Source organism: Tachypleus tridentatus, chromosome 7, assembly GCF_004210375.1.
Source record: "Tachypleus tridentatus isolate NWPU-2018 chromosome 7, ASM421037v1, whole genome shotgun sequence".
NCBI lineage: Eukaryota > Metazoa > Arthropoda > Merostomata > Xiphosura > Limulidae > Tachypleus > Tachypleus tridentatus.
This window is the reverse complement of record NC_134831.1, coordinates 15,086,125-15,100,945: the sequence shown is the minus strand read 5'-3', so window position 1 is coordinate 15,100,945 and position 14,821 is coordinate 15,086,125. Positions and strand designations below refer to the sequence as shown.

Below are 14,821 nucleotides of genomic sequence, written 5' to 3'. Positions count from 1 at the left end.
ATAGTATTGTGTTTTTACCTTATTGCAAAATGTTTCATGAAATGCATAACAGCATAGTATAAATAAATGTTATATGTTTGGGTTATCAGTATTGTTTGTAAAAATGTATAACAACATAATAGAAATAACTATTTTATATGTTTCAATTATTAGTTTTCTATGCTATGTATTTGTCATTTGTTACTCAAAATAATGACACACAAAACTGATGCTAATTCGGCATTAGTTTGCTACATAGCACCGTAACACACAAAACCTATTTGTTAATAATAACTTTAAACAAAATACAATAAAAATATTTCTAGAATTACAGAAATCTTTGTCATGGTGAATTCTGCATAAAATATTTATGCAGGTTGTGTTGTAGAATGCATTGTTAGACTAATGTGTAAGCCTTATTTGCTCCATACGTTATGGTTTAGACAGACTTAAAGTACTTGAAACTCAATACAGTATAGCATTGAGTTCTTAACTTCAGAGTTACCGTGTCAGATTTCTAAAATTGTTTATGTGACATATTTCTGGTGGATCCATGATGTTTTTGTTGCAGTGTGACATGAGTAACAAAAATACAGGATATAAACTAAACACCAACAAGATTCTCATTAATAGTTCTAAGTAAAAGTGGGGGTTTTCAAGGTGTTTGAAACAGAAAATGAGTCATTTAACCCAGTTTTTGTGGTCACTTATTTAGAGTGAATTATGTGACAGGCAAAGATGCAAACTGTGCAACATGTGAATCCTACTGATAGTTAACTGTATATACACAAATTGCCAGTTGAAGAATTAGAATATGATAATTGTTAAAATCAGTTAATGCACTCTTAGCATAACCTATGAGAATTTATCATTGCATGAAGTAAGTAAAATGTAGTGTGTATCAAAGTATTACAATCTGAATCACCACAGTAAAATATAATGGTTCACCCAGATGTATTGTTTCAAACAGGTTCCAGTGAAATTCAGGGACTGGTGTATCATTCTGTTGTAGTTTATCCATGCTGACCTACTGTATGAAAATGGGCTACAGTATCAAGGTTTTATGAGCACCCCACCAGTTTAGCTTGTAAGCAGTATGTGTTATGGTACATCGATAAATAGACCAATATATTACATGTGTTGATTCTCAGAAAATTCTTTTTAACAGACCACGTTTTTCACAGTGCCAATCTGTGTTGTAAATGCTGTACATAATAATGTATATATTATGGCACATCCAATGTAGTTCAAAAATAAATGCAACATATTACCAATTACTAGTGTAAAATCAGGCTGTGCTTGCATCACATCACCAACTATCATCAATTCATTTTATCCAATATAAGATACTTGAGAAATGATTTAGTAGTATAATGTGATGTGTTATGGTACTTGAGAGTTGTTACCTTTATGTTACTTATGATGTTAATCAATGGTTGGTACTGTAATGTTACCTGACCTAGTGGTCAGTTGGTGGTTTGTACTATAAAATACAAGCAGCTAAAGTAACCACTTTACAATTCTAATTATTTACAACATCAGTTACTACTTACTTTTGTGGTTGATTTCCAATAATTTTGCATTATATTTAAATATTTTAGGTCGATCCATTGTATTTACTAACATCTATAATCACTGTTATAGTCAGGGAAAATTTTAAAAAGAGAGGGCATAGGGAGAATGGGTTAAACTTGGTAGCCCTCCCTGGCCACTTCATCTCCTAATAATGCAAGACTTGTATTGTGCAATATATTATTCATCTGATGTTTTGCATTGCATCACAGGTTTTTAATGAATAATTAAGTTATATTTCACACGTCATAGTTGTTTAATTATAATGTTTATATCAGGTAATAACGCCATTTTAAGTCAGTCATACACAACACTTGTGTATTACGGTGTTATGTTATAGCATAACCTCATATGTTATCATGAAAACCTTGAAACATGAAAATAAACAGTTTCCATTTGGTTACAAAGTCATATAAATAGGTTGTAAACAATATATAGGTCACATTGAACAGAAGCTAACTTTTGATAGAGATGTTAATCTGGAATGCCACACAACGCCTTGACTTCCGACTCACTAATTTTGTTAGAATATTGAGAAAAATTACAAAGAACAATAACCATTCTATTGTATACCTGTCAAGCATTTTTGTGTGGCGATTAAACCTCAACGTTATATAACACACCCATGTACACGCAGAGAGGGTACAATCTTGACAACACAAATTGTGTGACAAATACATCTCATATGAAGCCGCGGTGGAAAAGAATGTATCAGAACTACATTTAGTGTTACGTAAATAAAATGATGCCACTTAATAATTGATTGCTTTTGGGAAAGGTGTGGAATAGCCATTTCCGACGCAAGATCTTCTTACACTTACATCGTAAAGATATGTTCAGATTGGGGATTTAGATTAATCTAGACGGGGAAGGGGGGGCTATTCATTGCACTTTTATTCATGATGTTGGAGAAGCACGAAAGCTGAAGAAGTCTTGATAGGGTTTTTATTCATTGTATTTGTGTAATATTGGAAAACAAAGAACCTGAATCAACTTGGGAAATCATGGACATCCAAAACGAGACTTGTATCAAGTCGTATCGCAGTTGTGGTAAGCAAAGTTTGGCGTTTTGTAACAAGTGAGACGTCAAAAGCATTAAAAGTCAGCGTGTACGTGTCTGGCAACAGTACGCAACATAATCAAGAAGGATCTCCACCTGTAAAAGCGACACAAGTCACCTGCACACAAATTACTTGAATGGCATATCACTTCGATCGTCTCACACCTCAGCCGGAGATTGAGTTTGGTTATGCATGCTATAACACAGGAACACATATCAATCACGTCGTCGGACGCAACACCTGTTGACTTGTTTTGCTGATTAAGAAACTTAAAAACAATCGCGTGCCAGCAATATCCGTGGCAACGTGGTTAAAGCGTTCGGTGATATCCGTCTGTTCATTTAAGGTTGCACTATGTAGTATTAACACACGAATCATCGTCAATATTTCCTAAACGTTGAGCGTTTTGGGAATCAAAAGATAATCATGTCCAAATCACACAACGCGTTCTAACGTGCTTTCCACTTTCCATCTGGTGCGAGGTGTAGCACAATATTCATGAGCTCAGTTGCTTAAGATGTACTTGTGTGCACTAGCAATTGGTTGAACGAAGTCTCATTGTTATGCGATATGTTGCTGTTGTGTGACGTAAATAGTGTGTGTTAAAGTAAGAGATCGCCTACTAAGATGGTTTGGTCCATGGAACCATTCTACTGTTAAATACCTTTGTTGTGAGTTGTCCCACCTCATTGATATTTGACTAAGAACAAACTGTATCATAGATAAAATATGTGTAAGTCATTTTCATCTTTGTCCTTTTAAGTACTGTTTGGGTGTACACCTCGTGTGGTATAAAGGAAACCGCATACCACAAGTTTTAGTATGTTTAGTTCTTGAGTTGGTTCCGTAACACTCGCGTGTTTAATAAACCAGTTGCGTCCAATTTTCCAGCGTTACATGCGTCTTTCAAGTGTTTCAAGTGTACATAACGAAAATTATTATTTAAAATATTACTAATAAACATTCGAAGACTCTAGTAACGATTAAAAAGAGATCCTTGTACGGAGTTGAACGTATTATTGTGAAGAAAATAAAAAAGGGATATATAATACTTTCTTTATGAAACCTTAACCTCTGTGAAACAGTAAAATTGCACTTTGAAAGTTAAAACTTTCATCATTGCTTTTAAACAATAACTTGGTTTTAATGTTGGTTAATGTGATTTAATGGCTGTAAACAATAACTTGGTTTTAGTGTTGGTTAATGTGATTTAATGGCTGTAAACAATAACCAGGTTTTTATGACAGTTCAGTACGCACGTCGTGCAGTTCGCCTGTTTTATTCCCACAGTTTCAACTGAGACAACGAATTTGGTTCTCAAATTACTAGTTAAACAAATTGCTAATTTTAAATTAATTCTGCCACAATTTTCGTGCGACAAGTATTGATTTATATGTCAGAATGGCGTATCGTACGCATTTCAGTTTCTTGATGCATAACACAAAGAAATACGCAATGTGTCTCAGTCTGTAAATTTTGGTGTTTGAAATACTAATTCTTTTTTTTAATGTCTGAGGTATAAAAAAAACAGTATTTACTTGTCTTACTGTACATTATTACTGAAGTCCAAAATTATCTCGTACATTATGATACATATTTTAATAATAACAATTGTCTGAAAAAGCAACTCAATTGAAAATAAGTACTTTTATATTTTAAATAAGGCCTGACGCGATATATTGGTTAGCGAGGTCGGACTTTGGCTCGAGTCTCGTTGTGGAGAAAACGCGCTCCACACGTCGGGATCTCGTGTAACTTTTTCGTAAAGATTCCGAAATAAACGGTTTTAATGTTACAAATGGTGTATAGTGTGTTTCTAATCAGATTGTGAATTAAACTCGTTAATTAAGATGACGAAAACGGATGATTAGATTATTAATTAAAACAAATATTAAGCCTATTTTATTTCATGTAATTCTCCAGTTTCCGTAAATATGACGTTTCTTTGCTGTTCCGAGTTTTAAAAATACTTCGTTAATGTTTAATATGCCTGTTTTGCTAAGACAGATTGACTTAATATATAGCATAAATAAATAAATTTCGTTCAAAACCCTTAAAATCATCGTTAGCACATTATTTCTCCATACTGCTGATTGGACAAGCACAATCATATAAGTATAAATTTTTGTCTTCACTCAATAGTTACATAAGTAATATGTGTGAACAACTTACAATATTATTCTATACAACGTGATGTTAGGGATAGAATAAGCGTTAACGTTTTGTTACTCGACTCATAATCTGAGGGTCGCATGTTCGAATCCCCGCCCCACCAAACGTGCTCGCCCTTTCTGCCGTGGGGGCTTTATAATGATACGGTATATCCCACTATTCGTCAGTTAAAGAGTAGCCCAAGAGTTGGCAGTAAGTGGTGATAATTAGATGCCTTCCTTCTAGTCTTACACTGCAAAACCAGGGACGGCTAGCGCAGATAGCCCTCGTGTAGCTTTATGCGAAATTCAAAAACAAACATTTTGCTATAATTTCCTTCATTTAAATCCACCTATTTAATTCCAGGTAAACGCATTATCACTAAATTGTTATTGTTAAAGTTACCCCCTGTAGTTTATTTTAAATTCAAGCGTTGCTCAAAGGCGTTGCTGTAGACAGTTCATATGCGTGTAGTTTTAATGATTCGTTTATCGTGGTATATATCAACTTATACCGATATCATCCAGTGCTTCTTGCACGTGCAAATTGAAACAATATATTCATCTTTAATAGCAACTGCACGCAGTATTTCTATGTATTTAATTACCATATCTGATCTACTTGTAACACATTTATTTCCTCTTAGCTTTTTCAGAGAACTCTTTAACTTCTTTGAACCTGTACCAGTTTGTTTTTCATCTCGTAATTCGAATAATATTATTTTGTTGTTGATATAATTATAAATACATTTCTCATTTTGTAGCTGCTTGAGCTTGAAGTCGTTTGTTTATTCATTTATTTACTGGTTAAGTTAAATTGTTGCAATATGTACTAAACAATTGGATTTCTTGGAATAAGTTTTGTTTTTCCGTTAAGTTTAGGAATTTGATTTCAAGATACAGTATATCTAATTAATCAAGATACAGTATATCTAATTAATCAAGATACAGTATATCTAATTAATCAAGATACAGTATATCTAATTAATCAAGATACAGTATATCTAATTAATCAAGATACAGTATATCTAATTAATCAAGATACAGTATATCTAATTAATCAAGATACAGTATATCTAATTAATCAAGATACAGTATATCTAATTAATTTGTTTTGGAGTTCGATGTTTTCACTTTTTATTTTGTCTTGTGAAACGAGTTTAATTGTAGAATTTTAATTCTAAGTATAAAATAATATGCACACGGGACTTTAATAAATCTTCGGGCAGTTACGCAAAGAAGATGAAATTATGAGATTATATGTCGAAGTTGATTAGTCAGTAACTCTATTTCTTTAAATATTCTTACGAATAAATGTGTAAAACATAAAATATTTAAAACAGTCACGTTGATTCTATAGATTCACGTATATATATAGTGAATAAGAGATGAGATTTAAAACATACGACAGAAACCGAACACGAGCTACTAAACAATGTAGTGTGTAGAGTGCCTCAGAATCACAGGTTAATTTGTTTAATATAATTTTGTTGTATTGTGGAATTATTAGTTTTTCGCACACATACATCTACAAAGTTTTTATAAAATATATTTTATCCGCTAATATTTTTTTTTTTTTCGTATTTCTAGCATTATTGTTATCGCCCAGTACGTGCAGGTCTGTGCATTTTAAATTTGGCTTTAGTAATATTCAGTTTTAGGACATGTATTTTAATTCCAGAACAAATCTACCTTAAGTTATGCATACTTTTTGATGTATATGAAAGAGTAAAATACTTGTTTGAGTTGTTGTACATTGGCCAGAGGCTGTCTGGAAGAAATGTTCGACTTGGAGACAGACAGAGAGACTTAAAAAAATAATAAAAAAATAAAATCTATACTTGGCAGCTTTCCAGAGTTCGTAAAAAAAATATTGCTTCATTCATTGGAGAATTTCTGTAACCCGCCCTGTTTATTTAAAATTAAACATTTTACGTTTATTCGTCCAGTTACACCCTTGTTCGATATACTTTCGTTTCTGAGTGAATTCTGTATTATTTTCTAAACGCACAGTTTTTGGTCGATTGCTCATTTTTGTGTACAAATACACGTAAAGGCACAAGTACAGCTCTCGAACTGCAAAAACACACAGAGGCACGGATACGTGTGTATATATAAGGGGTTGTGCTGTTTAAATGCTTCGGCAGAAACGTTTGTACATTTCAAACGCAAATTTCGATGGAATTTTACTGCTTTTTAGATCTGCTTAAGTGTTTTTTTCTAATTACCTTTATATCCTTCAAAACAGTTGTTCCGTGTTCTGTTTCCATTTAATAACACGTATTACATGGCTAGCGCCATCTTGGAAAACTTGACCCTACCCTTTCATTCGACCATTTAAATCGCGCAGTTCGTAGCAAGTGACACCCACCCGCTCGGTCCATAGCCAGTGTTTTCCAAGATCTCTACTTGCCAAGAACCCTGCCACTTTCCTTTGTGAACGACGGCTGGAGATTTTGTAGCCAAACGTACTCAAAATCTTTAGGGTAAGCCGTTCATAATTTTATTTAACAAGATGTGTTTAGGAAAGCTTGTTCTACAAAAATACTTCGTGTTTAGCCAGATTTGTTAAAGGCACAACAGTCGCTTGTTTGTGTAGATAGTGTAAGGGAGCCCTGTCTAGTCTCTAACTCAGCTCTAGTGAAGGTCATTCATACCTTTTACTCGTATACAAGTATGTGTATATATATGTATAAATGAAGACTTACAACCAATGTGTTTATAAATAGTCAGTTAATATCAAGGTTTTAAAATGTTCCAATGTATTTGAAATAACTGAAGTTTTAAAAAGATTTACTGAGTACACTACACAAGTATTCGCTATATAGGACTGAGAGTTTCCATACGTTTATTCTCGGGTTTTTGGCGTACGGTCGTCGAATGAATGTTGAGCGATACACGTTACATTAAATTAACGTTTGTAGTTATTGCACTATGGAAAATTTATGTCTTGTTGGCCATAGTATGAGTCTAGTGAAAAATTAGCATATTAAAGAATAATTAACACAACAGATTATCAATTACGCAGGTGCTTTGGTATATTCCACAAATTTTAACATAATATGCTAGTTAGTTGTTAAATAACTAGATAAAATTTTAAAATAAATATATATCATTAATTGAGAACATGCATTCTAGAAATATTGTACCTGAAGCTTGGTATGCGTGGAAGCCAGGTGGAATGTAGATGTAGATAATCACGTAAAGAATAAACATAAATGACGTCTTACGATGGGCCTAAACGTACATTTGACTATTTATTAGTTTAAGTTTAACAGCATTTAAGTATTAAAAAAAATTCCTAGCCACAGAAAATATTGCTATCTGCGCCATCTTTTCAAAATCTCAATAATATTTAGAATTTTGTTAATATTAAGTCTTCATAGGCATTTTGTCATGTGTTTACCAGTGGTTAGCTACAATATAGTAATGTAAGATACTGTAGTTGCTTTTATTCGTTATTAATTAGAATTAATGTAATTTCTCGCTAACTTGTGCGTATTGCTGATCTACTCGCCTACTATTCAAATAGTTTATCGATTATTTTTCTTTGCACTGAATAGTATTTCCTCCTCTAAAATGTATTATTTAGATTATTTTGAATGTATTTTAGAATATTCGAGTATATATTTCGCTTTAAAATCTGGAATGAATAAAATAATTTCAAAACTGTAACCGACACTTTCTCTTGCGTTAGGGTTAGCTGCCAAGTGCGGTCGACGACTGCAAACTGTAGTGCGCGCGATCGATTTTGGTAAAAATATTGTCCACTTGGATGGTTTTTGATTACTAGAATTTCGTTTTGTAAGGTAACATTATAAATAAATAATCTGTTAAAGCTTTCCTAATTTACCACACTTACATAAGCTTTTACTTTTCGTTTAAAACGAAAAATTTCTTCAATAGAATAATATTGCCCACTTGGATGGTTTTTGATTACTAGAATTTCGTTTTGTAAAGTAACATTATAAATAATCTATTAAAGCTTTCCTAATTTACCACACTTACATAAGATTTTACTTTTCGTTTAAAACGGAAAATTCCTTCAACTGAATAAAACTCACAGCATTCACGCATGCATATTAGGTATTGGCAGAGAGAGAAAAAGTCGGCAGTTTCAGACCTATAATTTCAAAATTCCTCAATAAATTCTAAATATTTATGATCTGTATACCTTTCGCGGTTAATACCGAAACCAAAAAGCCAAAAAACGTTAACCAGATGTGTATTTTTACGGAGAAAATAACTTTTTACGAGCGTTATCACACAAGGTGAGCATCGGCTGTACAGTGTGTAATGCAGCGAAGCGCTGAACACGCGTGCGTTCTTTGTCTTTCATATGTACTTTTGAAGATGATTTTTCTCATTAAACCTGCAGAATTTTATGACGATTATTAACATTTCTTGTATTTAAATACGTATCTTTTCTCACATTGATTTGCATCAAATTTATCACCATATAAACAGGTAAGTGTTTACGTACAGAGAAAGCAAGCCATATACATTTCATATAAAGAATTAATGTGCAAGTTAAGATAATAAAACATCTTCTTTATAATGAGTTGCATCCTAAAGTTAATGTGGAAACAAATATTTTATACACTGCTAATGTTGTTTAGGAAATCGTCTTTGTACCGAATAAATAGAATTTTACGAAGTACAAAATTTGTACACGCACTGAGAGGAACATACGACCGTATTTTTCTACATGTGTAGTTATATATATGTGGTAGATAGACATACACCATTTTAGTACTTGTGTTTCTTAACAATGTTGCACAATACATTTATTGTTTGACTGTTTGTTTTACATTTCACGCAAAGTTGCACGCTAGCCATTCCTTCACCAGAGTGAAGGCAGCTTTTCATCACCATCCACCACCAAATTTTGGGCTATTCTTTTAACAACAAATAGTGGGATTAAAAATCACTTTATAACGCCCCCCGCAGCTGAAAGAGCGAGAATATTTGGTGTGATGGAAATTCGAATCTGCGACCCTCAGATTACGAGTCGAGCGCCCTTACCATTTGACCATTCACAGACTTGTTAATGGAAATTCTAAACACAGAATTCGTGTATACGTATTCTAATATATTTTTATTATAGGCTAGAAAAATTTATGAGTGTAATGAATAGTAGTGACAATGAGCGCCGCCAGGAAAACTAATTTAAAGTTTGACGTAACGAAGTTGCAGTAAACTAACATTAAGGAAAAACACTTTCAGAAGCTATACAGCGCCGTCTATACTTTTGAAGTTGTACCAAGTGAAGTTGTAAACAAAAACTATGCAAGTCGAAAACACCGCCAGAACTAGTGTGTTTCTGGTGTAGTGTTTTAGTAAAAAAGTATCGAGTGCTGCGAACATTGTCCTGCTTTAAATATGGTCGAGAAATGAAGGAATACTCACACACGTTTTAAACAATGCCAACAGGACATAAATACGAACATATTTCTATTATATGTGATTGAGGACTAAAGAATTCTACGAATGTGTGTGTTTAAATACTTTCAAGAAGTGGAGAAATATACGAGTATGTGTTTCAAACACAGTCGAGAAGCACATAGTGTGTAATTACACACGTAAACTTTGGGTAACAGGGCAGAGGGAAGAAATGTATATTCATGTGTGTGTGTATTAAGAAGCAGATAAATACGTGTTTCAAATATGGTCGATATGGGAAGAAATACAAGCATACATTTATTATATACGTTAAAGAACAGAGATTTATACACGCGTTTCAAATACAAGCGCGCGTTTATTATATACGTTGATTTGCTTGGTTTGTTTTTAATTTCGCGAAAAGCTACTCGAGGGCTATCTGCACTAGCCGTCCCTAATTTAGTAGTGTAAGACTAGAGGGAAGGCAGGCCATTATCACCCACTGCCAACTGTTGGGCTACTCTTTTATTGACGAATAGTGAGATTGACTGTAACTATATAACGCCCCCACGGCTGAAAGGGCAAGTATGTTTGGTGTGATGGGGATTCGAACCAGCAACCCTCAGATTACGAGTCAAGTGTCTCAACCACCTGGCCATGCTCTTCAAATACGTTGAAGAGCAGAGAATTTATACACGCGTTTTCTAATGCAAGCGCACGTTTATTATGTACGTTGAAGAGCAGAAAAGTATACACGCGTTTTAAATACCGTTAAGAAGGACACACAAAATCGGAACCGAGGTGTTTACCGTGAAATTCACAACTAAATTTGTTACTCATGGCAAATTTCATATATTATAAACTAATACAAATTCCAGGAATAAGTAACTGATATATAAAACAAGGTTAACCATCATGGTTTGTGAATAATGTACAAAAGGGCGTAACTTTCAAAGGAGAAACTTCCGTGGTTATTGTACCCAAAAGTGTTGGGCATACTTTTTCTACCAGACATAATTCAACACCACGTGAATAAAAAGTGAAAATTGTGTTAAGTCGAGTGTTTGAACCAGCCAGTTGTGAGTTCTGTAGTCACTTCCAGAAACCGACATTTTAAGTCGCATCGTACTAACTGATTGTTTGGAATTCAACACAAAGCTACACAATGGGCGATCTCTGCTCTGCTCATCTCGGGTATCGAAACTCGGTTTCTAGCAGTGTGAATCCGCAGACGTAAAAAGTGCCACTGGGGCGCATCATACTGAAAGTTTTGTTAAGAGCTACCCTTGATCTTCATCTTTTGTCAGACATCCAACGTCCACTCATTTTTAAAGACGGTCAGGAAGCAGAGAAATACGCGTTTCAAGCACTGTAAAGTGAAAGAGAAATATATACGTGTATTTTAAACACTGTTGAAAAACAGAGATGAGTTTAAACACGGACTAGAAGTTGATAATTATATACATGTATATTTTCGACACGTTTGGAGGCAGAGAAATGTGTGTGTGCAAATTTTTCAAATATGGTCGAAAAGCGGATAATTATTTGCATGCGTGTTTTCATACTCTCGAGAAGTAGAGACGTGTATATTGCTAGAGCTAACTTCGGCTCCTTATTGGCACAGCGATTCGTCTGCAGCATTGTAACGCTAGAATCTGGGTTTCGATACCCGTCGTTGGTAGATCGTAGAAAGCCCATTGCGTTGCCTTGCGCTTAACTTCAAATAAGGCCCTGCATGGCCAGGTGGTTAAGACACTCGACTGAGGGTCGCGGGTTCGAATCTATATCACACCATACATGCTCGCTCTTTCAGCCGTGGGGCCGTTATAATGTGCGGTCAGTTTCATTATTCGTTGGTAAAAGAATAGCCCAAGAGTTGGCGGTGGGTGGTGATGACTGACTGCCTTCTCTCTAGTCTTACACTACTAAATTAGGGACGACTATAGCAGGCAGCTGTCGTGTAGCTTTGCGCGAAATTAACCAAACTTCAAATAAACAAAAGTTAAGTATAATTTGACTTCCTTCTAATGTTGATTATTTCAGCTGAATATAGAAACGATACTAATTGAAATTTGTTTTTATATATTCAGTATTGCCCCCCTTCCCCCAGTAACGGACTAATATTGCTAGGAACAGGTTTCGATACCCCTTGATGGATAGAGCACAGATAGCCCTTTGTGTAGCTTAACAACAAACAAACATCCAATAGTGATTTACTTGTGTTTTTAACTCTAGCCAAATAACCAACACAGAAATAGTTTTTTTTTATTTCTGTGATCATGTTATTTTGTTTCAAAGTGTAAGATGAGTAATACCCTAACATGGTTCTTTTAAACATGCCCAACAAGAGGCAGAAGGGATTGAACTCTGTATCTAGAATTTGAATTTGAAATAACCATAAGTTCAGTTGAACCATATGTGAACTACGCCTGTATCGTCTGCATGAAAAATGTTCACAAACAGTTCTTGAGAGTTCTTAAGAGAAACTCAAAAATGTCTTCTGGTCATTAGAATTAAACTTACAATACAAATTTTATGAGAAGAGAACTGAGAGAAATGTTAGGCCTGATCTTCACGGTAAGTGTAAACGATATTGTTGCCAAGTGGGACTTTTTTCTTGCCCGACAAACAATTCAGTACGTGTCATTGGTGTACTTAAACCATATCGAAAGGAAATATTACGCGTGTATTGTTGAACAGTGCAAAACCCAGGAATTCTTGCCAAATTCTTTCAACGTGGTTGTATGAAAACCAAGGTAACCCACCGTCAAAACTTTACAAAAACATAAGTCGATAAAATATTTACAAGAAACTTTTGTGAAAATATTGTAGTTTATGCAAATACTAATATGTTCAGCTCATCCCGTGTAATTATTGCGTCGGTTTAATGTTAGCCAAAACCTTTTTTAAAAAATTAACGTGGCTTCTTCGTTATTCGCTCTTCCAAGAATTCCAATGACGTACTTACGAGAATGACTTGGCGAGTAAAAATATTCAAGTATTTTGCTCGCGTTTGCGTAGCTTGCACTATGCTAAAATTGCTTACGCTCATTGTTAGAGAAAGTGTACTAAATTAGGTGCGTGGTCAGAAAGCGAAGTCCATGCCTCGAGCAGACATCTGACGGCTCCTGTTGTAAGTTACTCCAAGAGTGTTAGTAACAAGTACTTTTATGTATGTGTGTGTGTGCGTGCTTAGCGACTTTAGATAGAAGGGTGGAAGGTGCAGACTTATCTTTTAAAGTGTACATGTGTGGATATACCCACAAAACGGATGGCTACTAGAAGGAGATAGGAAACATACAATAAGTATGTTTTAAGACATAGCTTTCCAGGTTAAGTTTTCAGCTTGGAAAAAGGTATTTTTCTTTAGGTTTATATTGGAGAACTAGGCTTTGGTACGTTTATAATATCCATGTCTGTACATTTTGCTCGCATACATATGACAGGTGAGTTGTTCTTCCAAGATGTATGGTGCGGACTTTCACACACAGTATATGCTATTCATGCACGCGGGATGTAATTTTAAAGCACAGCAGTTAATTAAAAGGGCTCAATATCTCTTCACTCTTAAGCATTCCAGCCCGTTAAATCAACATTTTTAAATATCCCAGTAAGACCGTATACGCTGATTATGAGGCAATCGGATTCACGCTAAAATCTTGTATCATGTATAGTCACAAAAGTGCAGACACACAAACGATAATTTGGGTTATCTTGTTATGCGTGCTGTTTTGTAGTGTGACGTCATGTGCAGTCGGGACAAAAAGCAAACAAAACCAAAACTTAGTGACAGGCCTGAATTCTTGTTGATCGAGTCATGTGGTTAACTTAATAAAACTAGCTTTACAGACTAAGCCTGTTATGAAGAAATAGGGCATCGACAGTTTGTTTTTAGCTGGGTGTTATCTCTGAAGTTGCTTAGTCTCTAACCCACTTTTACAACATGAGAGATATTGCATCGTAAAAAACGAAATGTCACGTGACCGGTCAAGGTCTTAAGAGCCAGAAAGAAGTGCTCGCTCATATTTTATGATGCCCCCATTGGCGCCCAGACAGTACGTGCGCCGAATGGCGCGAGGACCATCTTACGCACAGCGACTGACTGATGTCGTAGGTGGAACGTTCTGATTGGCTAAGAATTCGAAAGGCCTATGTAAAGTGTATCGGCGCCATCTCGCGAAAAGACAAGTAAAGAAAGAAATGTAGCTCTTGGATGGTATTATATTGTCACGAGACTTGATTGTGTGGATGATTATTGTCATATCATGAAAAAATAATAATGAATTTACTTCTTTACCTGAGGAATTTTAAGGTGATCGAAATAAAAATTTTCTTAATGAGACATATTAACTGAACTCTCATTGAAACATTAAGTTCGATGCTGTTTGTTTGTTTGTTTTGAATTTCGCGCAAAGCTATTCGAAGGCTATCTGCGCTAGCTGTCCCTAATTTAGCAGTGTAACACTAGAGGGAAGGAAGCTAGTTATCACCACCCACCGCCAACTCTTGGGCTATTCTTTTACCAGCGAATAGTGAGATTGACCCTCACCTTATAACACCCCCACGGCTGAAAGGGCGAGCACGTTTGTGATAGGGGATTCCATGCCGGTCTGCTGCTTGTTATAGAGTAATCAACTTAAATAGCGCCGCCTGGCAAGACATTTTTATGACGTATTT

The 14,821-nt window shown here is 34.9% G+C and overlaps 1 long non-coding RNA gene across 3 annotated transcripts in view; it reads left to right on the top strand.

The window, feature by feature from the left end:
- Window positions 1-6,716: 6,716 nt before the first annotated feature.
- Window positions 6,717-14,821, top strand: part of LOC143255180 (uncharacterized) — a 113,539-nt gene continuing 105,434 nt past the window's right edge. For 2 of the 3 annotated variants that reach the window (XR_013030458.1, XR_013030456.1), the window contains exon 1: window positions 13,150-13,277. This is a non-coding gene — a long non-coding RNA (uncharacterized LOC143255180). Of the gene's footprint in view, window positions 7,249-13,149; window positions 13,278-14,821 lie in introns of those variants that run through there. The other variant, XR_013030457.1, reaches the window with a different exon arrangement.